The 7967-nt window shown below is 29.9% G+C and overlaps 1 protein-coding gene across 1 annotated transcript in view; it reads left to right on the top strand.

The window, feature by feature from the left end:
- Positions 1 to 481: 481 nt before the first annotated feature.
- Positions 482 to 7967, top strand: part of LOC124531991 (CUGBP Elav-like family member 1) — a 366498-nt gene continuing 359012 nt past the window's right edge. Inside the window, exon 1 of the mRNA XM_047106603.1 lies at positions 482 to 646. The gene's annotated coding sequence lies outside the window, so the exon portion shown is untranslated. The remainder of the gene's footprint in view (positions 647 to 7967) is intronic.

The raw sequence follows: 7967 nt of genomic DNA, 5'->3' as shown, positions 1-7967 counted from the left end.
TCTTAAACGAGAAACTGCCGTGACGTACAATTTTGCAATATTTAGAACGGATATTCAACTTCAACGGCAAACTGAAGGAAAAGGAACAATTTGCACAGTTCCTGATGTAAATTTATATTGCATACCAATCTACTTTTCTTCTCTAAATGTGAGAAATATAACAAATATTTCCGATAAAAAGAATATAACAAATAAAAAGCATTTTTTTTTCATAAATTGAATAATTAAAATCACTGCAGTTGTAATCATCGAACTGACCAATCGCATGACTCATTGGATAGCATTGGCTAAAATTCAAAAATAGAATTAATCGTCATGATCAGGAGAAAAGTAGAGACGTCTTTACGGCTATTCGTTATCCATCGATTAGATATGTTCGATGCGTTCGTTGTATATGAAAATAAATTGTTTAGTTGTGTTCACACGGCAATGTATGTGAAACGTATGGCCAGTAGTGAGTGACTTGCGGCCAAGAGTGGTGTCCAGTGGAGTTAATAGAATCGTTTTTCCTTCTCGCTTTTCGTGGCGCAACACGTGGTTAACAAAGTTTGCGAACAATTTTGGCTGATTGTGTCCGTTTTGATTTAATTAAGTGTTTGTGTGTGTGAGTGTAAATGTGTGATTAAGTGATTCTTGTTTACATCGTGTGAGTAATTATTTTTTTTAAATATTAATTTGATTTTATCAGTAACGATTAGATAATAATTTTTTCTTAGTTGTTTTATCAATTATCGTTAATAATTTATATATTTAAATATACTTATCATTACTTAGAATATACTATGTCAAATAAAGGTATGTTCACACAAATATGTTTATATATTATGTTTTGTCTCATCCTACGCTAGTGGCAGTGACAAGAATAGAAAAGGATGACAAATGTTTTTATTTTCATAACACAACGTTGATATGATAGAGAATTAGGCTACAAGATAAATAAATAAAATAAACTTTTGGAAAATGTTGAACGTACTATCCATTTATTTTGTTAAAATAATTTCTTATCAATTATAGTTTGGATCATTTCTTTATTTTTTAAATGAGGTACTTTATGATTATAATTTATTCAGTGATAAAAAAAAACAAATATATTTAATATTATTTAGTATTTAGTAGACGTTAAATCTCCTTAGGAATATCGGATTGGATCTTTTTATCAAGGCAATTTGTTTGCTCACGTCAATTTAGTTCAACTTCAAAGGATCAAGAATTTTATAAAAGCTTAAAAATACATCATCGTATCTCAAATCAATCTCAAATGTGACATTAGCAGATTATGATACATTACGATCTTTCATTGAGACATGTTTTAGAACTATCGATAATTTGTATCTTTCTCAAACATTTTGTTATAAAATAATTTTGAATATTGTAAATCATTTGTAAAACTAAAATAAATACATAATTACCATTCATGCACACACTGCAATATTTTATTCACAAACCATTTACGGTCTCTTATTCATTATTTACATTTACATACATTTATGGTTTTAAAATTATAATTAATTACTTCCAGTTGTTAAAGTTCAGTAACAGAACTTAAAACAGCACTGCCTTTAATTAAAAATGAACTCAATATTGATACATCAAATTTAAAGATTTAAATTGCATAAAGTCCTAGAGTGTTATATATTCTCTCCTAATTCAATATAAATAATAATGTATTCAGACCCTAACAGACTTAGTTGACCTATAAGATATCAACAACAACCCAGAGGTCAATGCATTTATGCACTATCTATTCCTTTATCGCCTTTCCTTGATCGCACATAATTATATACGATCTATACTCATAATATATGTGACTGCATTGTATAACTGGCAATTCTAAACTGTACTTATGCACATATTTTTTTTAGATTGAATCAATATTTTGTAATTCATTTTAATATCGCTGTAAGCTTAAAGATGTACTTGTTTTTATTATATAAACATAATTAAAAAAATGATACTGTATGTTTAAAAAAAAAATCATTTCTCACTGCTGGGCAAATAATTAATATTGCATGTTTTTTTACAATTTTCAGCTTAACCACTCAGCATAATATGGTTTATAACCAATAATTAAATACGAGTAAAACGAAAAAAATACATATATCTATGGTATTATCGCAGATTAAACCTCAAAATCTAAACAATGATTAGCTGATCAACCAGTGATTGACTATTTATTGCAAAAGGACCACAGATAGTTTTAAATATAATGCCAAATTTCCTTTAAATAAAAAATGTAATGCAACGAGTGTTCAATAACATATTAAATTTAAATGTTTTGTAAAATAAGGTTAGTGAATGTATAAAATATAATTATATGTATTAAACATGAATCAAAGTTGTCTTAAGACAAAAGTTTAGATCTTTTTTTTTTCAACAAATTTCTTCACTTTGTATTTAGGCTAACATCAATTTGGGCCTGGACGATTAAAGCATTAGATAAATAAAACGTTTCAATATATTAAATAAAAAAAAAATACTATAAAATTTCATGCTCGTTTGAATTTACAAATTTAATTGCGTAAGTAAAAAAATACAAGACAAGATAAATACTTAGAAATAGTAGAATGGAATTATATATCTTTGAAGTTTCAAAATACTTATGAGTCACCTTGTTCGTTAATAACACTGGTAGTATTTCGTGAGTAACTAAACTAATTATTTGAAAGAAAAAGCTCCTTGTAATTATGTCTGAATAAATCTTTACATGTGTTATTCAGTGTTGAAAGGTCATTTAAGGAACTCATATGTACATATGTTGATCTTTACTTCAAAAATAACCAACTTCAATCTCTGGAGAAAATATTTTAGAGGGTGTGCGCAAATACAAGTGTACTATTTCTTCCCAAATTCAACTAGTCTTATTATTGGAATAAAGTGTTACCGCTTGGGATAAATTAGGTAAAGATCCATAAGTTCATCCATTCCTAAGCAATCAAAATTTCGTCCACTTCTTAACTCCGGGCTAACACTTCTAGGAAAATACTCTGTTGATGGGTTCAATATATTCTTAATGTTGAATATATGATAAAAGGCTGCATGTGTATATAGTTATTCTTCCGGACAAATAAACGGCCTTTCAGACGTAAATAAAAACTAAAAATACAAGAATAGTTTGTCTACATAAATACCGTCATGAGCAGCATGTGAACTTTAATATAAAAGTAAAGTAACATCCTGTAAATTTCCCGCTGCTGGGCTAAGGCCTCCTCTTCCATTATAGCGGATTTGGAACATATTCCACGCTGTTCCAATGCGGGTGTGCACATGTGGCAGAATTTCAATGAAATTAGACACATGCAGTTTTCCTCACGATGTTTTCCTTCACCGCCAAGCACGAGATGAATTATAAATACAAATTAAGCACATCTATAGTGGTGCTTGCCTGGGTTTGAACCCAAAATCATCGCTTAAGATACACGCGTTCGATACACTGGGCCATCTCAGCCATTTATTGTAGGGCAATCTCGAACAGAGTTATTTACTCATTCTATCTTACATTTGAATGAGCTGTCTGATCTAATATCTATTAAACATTAGACGTGAAAAACATGATTTTTACTAACCTTTAGTTACCACATAATTGTCATTACAAATATATTGGAAGCTTGACAAAAGAGAAATACAAATTAAATAAATTAGACCGAAACATATTGTTTGTCGTCTCTTGATTTGATAATAAAGTTTTCAACGAAGAATGAGGTACGTTTGAAATTTAAAAAAATCAAACACTTCGATTCTATTGTAAACAAGGTCATCCGTTTGAAAAAATATAAACTTAGACTGAATAAAATATATGTTTTATGAGGACCTGTAGACTGCGGTAGTCCATTGTAACTATGAAAAATCAAAGACAGGTTTTAATGTAATCATATCTTGATCACAATTTTTTATCAGTAGAATCTAAGAATGTATATTCTTTATCTCGCCATATTGGACTCAGCGGTCCATCTTAAGGGAGACCAAACACGACAAGACATATTGTAGTGCACAAATTGTGCGCAAACACAGATTCACCCTATATACCCTTATCTCTCTCTATCTATCTCATAATAATCCGAGGAGAAGACAAATCCGACACGTTTGCAAAGAGTTCAAGCGCAGGAGCAACGGCTTGACGTGCTCTCCGAGGTAGGGGAGTGTACACTTCCAACTTCCAGATCCCTGGATATAACTGATAAAATACTTTTGATAGAAAAACTCTGTAACAATTTATCGGCCTGATCTGGGTATTGAACCCACGACCTCGTGACCTGCAGAAATATATCTATTTATTGATATTTTACTTCAATAGATATTACCAAAGTACCCAAGTCACATATTCTCTTGGTTTAGCTCAGTTGTCTCTTACCGATTTTATGATAATATTTCATAGTAATAAAATATCATATTCCCCGATAAAACCATTTGAAAGATTGGAATGGCTGAAGAATATCAGGCAGAGTACCTACTTTTAATATATGACGCTCAGTAATAAAACATCTTATTCAGAAACCATTTACATGTATGTAATAATCATAATTATTTGTTGCTAATTAATTAGCAATACATTTACTATAATTAATGAATATAGTGGTATTTTTAGCGAAATGTACAAACGAAATAGATGAAGAAACTGTCTATTGTTATAAAGCCGTGAATTTGAACTCATATTTCATTAAATTAAAATTTTTATTATTTGTATAATTTTATTCTTATACACATATTTTTTAATATTTGTGTTCGAAATGCTATTCCAAATGAATATAAATGCTGGTTATTATTTTTTGTTTATGAACATTTTTATATTGCAAAATTTAGTAAAACTGGTTAAAAATATTGATTTATATAGTACATGTAAGATTAATAAAATTATATACAAAATGCAAATGCGTCAATGTATTTTTTTTACGCTAATATCAATTTTATCGCAAACGATTTCGTAAACATTCGCTGCAAGGAGAAAATAAAATGCGAAAACGTAGGCGTGACCTCCAAATTATAATTATAGCTGTCTTGCAACAGTCGGCCGGTGCAAGAATCTGAACTCTGTCACTAACGGATAGATTATAAAATGAATCCAAAATAAAAATGGCACACACGCATAAAATATTTCAGGTGGGTCTTAAATTACTTTAACGTTCTTCCTGTTTGCGAGTGTGGTTCACATAATATATTAAGTGAGTCGTGGAGAGTTTAACACTGAGTTATTATTCGCTTAACAAATCTATGAAAAGCATTTAAGAGGACAATCTCGTTATATTTAGTAATAAAAGTAATGACCGAATTCAAAATGTTTGAAGAAATGACGTCACAAAAAACGAACGTAGATTGTCATGAGGAAATGTGATACAAAAACGTATTAATTAACTAACCTAAATAATCACGGCTAATCCCGTCTTTGTGAGGGTCAAATAAGGATTTTATCCTGTGCTATTTTTATTTTACCAATTTAATTACCAATAAATTCGAAAATGGTAATATTTATCTAGATAAAAGTTATAAAATTGACAGGTTATTTATTGCTACTATAAATAAATTAAATTTTAGTCTTTAATTTTTATCTAACTTTTAAGTATAGAAATGATAACTGTGTACATGTATGATTTTATTTGTTTGGCGATTTTTGTTTTCGGGATTTTGGAGAACTACATCTCTTAAATAAAGTTTTTGTGTATCTGTTTAGCAGCGTTCGCTTCGAAGAGCTTGGACAGAAATATACTCTTCTACTTTGTTGGTATATTCAGATACATTAAAAATAAATATCGCTATATTAGCATGCTATATACGCCTGACTTAAATCTATAAACTAATATTATACGATTTATACAAATGTTAACGTGTGCAAAAACCTAAAAACTTAATCTTTTGACTTAAGATTGTTTTTAAGAGAAACATAGATTTTTTTTCGCTTTAATTTGAATAAATAAATATACAGATGATCTGTAAAAACGTGTAAAATAATACATGTCAATCGAAACTGAAGTTCAGTGCAATCGAAGCACAAAGGTTTCATGTAGTATTTGCCAACAGTATCATATATAGTTAGGGAGAATTACGAAAAAATAAGAAGTGTATAAATCTTTTACCAAACCAACATGTTGTGTAATACACAGTGTTGTGTTGTGTATGATTAACTGTATACTACTAAGTAGTAGCCACGATAAATGAGGTGGCGCTACGAATATTTACAATTTAACAGTCATTTTCATTTGTAAGTAATTTTTCCCTCGTAATGTATTATTAATGAGAAGTAAGTATTATTAATATACATTTTTAAAATATTAAATAAACAACATACCCTGTAAATGATTACTTTAAATCATAATGAAAACGAAACTTAAAAATAAAAACGTATTAACTTACCTAAATTGTTAAGCTAGTTCCGCCTTTGAGGGTCAGATAAGACTATACATACTATTTTTTTATTTAACCAATCCACTTACAACAATCGATTACTTAAATCATAATGAATTGTTGATTTAAGGTAAAGGACAATTCCAATAGAAATTATTCTTTTGGGAAATTAGAAAATGGAACATTTTATCTTTTCCTTCCAATTTCAATCTTATTGATCTCATTAGTATATTGACCCTACCATCTAAAAAGTACATTAATATTGGTGATGATTTTACTTGGTTTTAAATCTGTGTAGGTATTTCACAATCGTTCACATATTTTGCTGCCAATGAGTAATACTTAGTTTTTTATGGTATAAATGGCATACGAGCTGGAGGCTCATCTGATGGAAAGTGACTACCACCGACCATGGACGTCTGTAACAATGGGGTGTTGCCGATGCATTGCCAGCCTTTAGAGAAGGTGTACGTTCTTTCCTTGAAGGTTCCCAAGACGTATTGACTCGGAAAAACCGGCCAGCGAAAGCTGGGTCCTCTGAGTTGTGCGTAGCAGAAAAATTCTTAAAAATCGTGCTGTTGTGGATATTTGGATCGGAGTATTGCTGTGTTCCAGCTTAAAGTATGAGTGAACCAGTATAATTATAGGCCCAAGGTTGCATCTTAGTTCCAAATATGTGTGGCGCTTTGGCTGTATAAGGAATTGTTAATATTTCTTCTTGCAGCAATTTTAACTGTTGGTGACCTCTTAAAATCTTGTGTACTATATGTTTGTCCTTAGTTATACCTTAGTTATATCCAAGGTTGAGGGTTCATTGATAATGTAAGAGATCTTTGTAAAAGTATCAATGTTTGTGAGCGGTGAGGATTATTAACCGTTGGGTTTTATATAATAAAAACAAAGAAAAAGAAAATTAAATGAATTTTGTAAATAATAAATGTTGTATAATATTCAAGCAATAACCTCCGTCAATTTCAATCTTCATTTTCTTTATTCAAATTTATTATATAAATTTAAATTAGATTTTCGAAGCACATTATTGTTTCACTAAATACGTTAGAAGCAACAATTTTCTATGCACCGTGCCACCCGTGAAATTCGGTTAAGTTTGTATTTTGGATGAACTCCAAAACAATTAGTACAGTGTAGTACGTACTCGAGCGATGGCGGAATTGAGATACGCTGCAAACGATATTAGGATCTATATATTATAATAGCCTTTTCGATTTACCGGATTATAGCGGTACCGTGAATTTGTCTAATCATACTCAAATAAATTATATATAAAATGGAAAGTTGCTTTCGTTTTTTGTTCAGTATTACAGAATAACTATTTAAGTCTATAGCTGACATAGATTTCTCGATCCGTAATAGATTTTGAGTTCAAGGTCAGTACAGTATAAAAGTACGTTAATGTTTTGCAAATTTTATACAATGCCTAATATTATAATGCGTCGACTACGTCAGTCTTAAAAAGTTTCATATTCAACGGTGTATTTCGATAGGCTATAAAACTTAAAATGTAAATATATATTTACGGCAAATGAGATTTATTTGAAAATTGATAGATATTAGGTATCCTGTATCAGTATTTACACTGGCTCACCCTTTAAACCGGAACACAGCAATACTGA

The sequence above is a fragment of the Vanessa cardui genome, chromosome 8 (genome assembly GCF_905220365.1).
Source record: "Vanessa cardui chromosome 8, ilVanCard2.1, whole genome shotgun sequence".
Classification (NCBI taxonomy): domain Eukaryota; kingdom Metazoa; phylum Arthropoda; class Insecta; order Lepidoptera; family Nymphalidae; genus Vanessa; species Vanessa cardui.
Note: the sequence above shows the minus strand (reverse complement) of the source record. Positions and strands in the feature narration are given on the sequence as shown.